Raw genomic sequence first — 910 nt, forward strand, 5'->3', positions numbered from 1 at the left:
CACACACACACACACACACACACACACACACACACACACACACACACTCCAAAACATCAAACCAAGGAAAGATGGGACAGGAGGGGAGGGGATTGCTCTCTCTTCTGTGTTTCCATGCCATGACATATGTACTTCAGCACAGTGACCTGAGCCCTCCTAGAAAGACAGGTAGTCCAGTTGAATCCAGCCTGAGAGTGATCCATGCACCTGCCCAGGCTGGCCACCCTAGCCACATTCTAGTGTGCTGGATGCCCCTGGTGCCAGCCCCAGTCCTCCCAGCTAATACTTACCAGACTCACAGTGGAGATGGCTGCAGAGGCCTCTAGTGGAGTTCTGAGCTGAACAGGGGCCAGGGTGCCCTTTATATTGTTCCCCAGCCCAACCTCCTTCCCTGGTTGAAGGAGATGGACTGGTTTCACCACTCAAGTTGGTCAACTTCCTTCAGCCCCTTTCTGACTCATCACAGACATCTGAAGCAGAAAACCCCTCAGGGCCCCTTTTCATGGAGACACACAGAGAGCTCTGGGGGCTCCATCACTCCTGTGATACTCATCTGACCTGGGCATGGGAAGGTGAGGGAAGCATCTTGGGAAACTTGTCCTCTTTTCCTATTGCTTTGTGACCTCAGCCAAGCCTTTTCTCTGAATCTTAATTTCTTCACTTGTAAAACAAGGTCATCCTGATAATTAGGCCTAGAGATTCATTTCCAAGGGCATGGAATGGAAAGTTATGTGTTTCTATGGGATGTTCAGGCTAGGGTATGTGGTGTCAAGGTGGGAAGAATCACATCTCATGAAGGGATGGGGTTGCTGGGGATTCTCGTGGCCACTAGCCCACAGTCCATCTGCTCTCAGGACATATCTATAACTCCATTCTGTATGGAAATAAATCCTGTCCTGAGGGGGTCAGA

The 910-nt window shown here is 50.4% G+C and overlaps 1 protein-coding gene across 1 annotated transcript in view; it reads right to left on the reverse strand.

Annotated features, from left to right (window-relative positions):
* Positions 1-327, reverse strand: part of IVL (involucrin) — a 2,665-nt gene extending 2,338 nt beyond the window's left edge. The window contains exon 1 of the mRNA XM_034990105.1: positions 291-327. The gene's annotated coding sequence lies outside the window, so the exon portion shown is untranslated. The remainder of the gene's footprint in view (positions 1-290) is intronic.
* Between the last annotated feature and the right edge of the window lie 583 nt (positions 328-910).

This window comes from Mirounga leonina, unplaced genomic scaffold (assembly GCF_011800145.1).
Source record: "Mirounga leonina isolate KUSES-001 unplaced genomic scaffold, KU_Mleo_1.0 Mir_493, whole genome shotgun sequence".
Lineage (NCBI taxonomy): Eukaryota > Metazoa > Chordata > Mammalia > Carnivora > Phocidae > Mirounga > Mirounga leonina.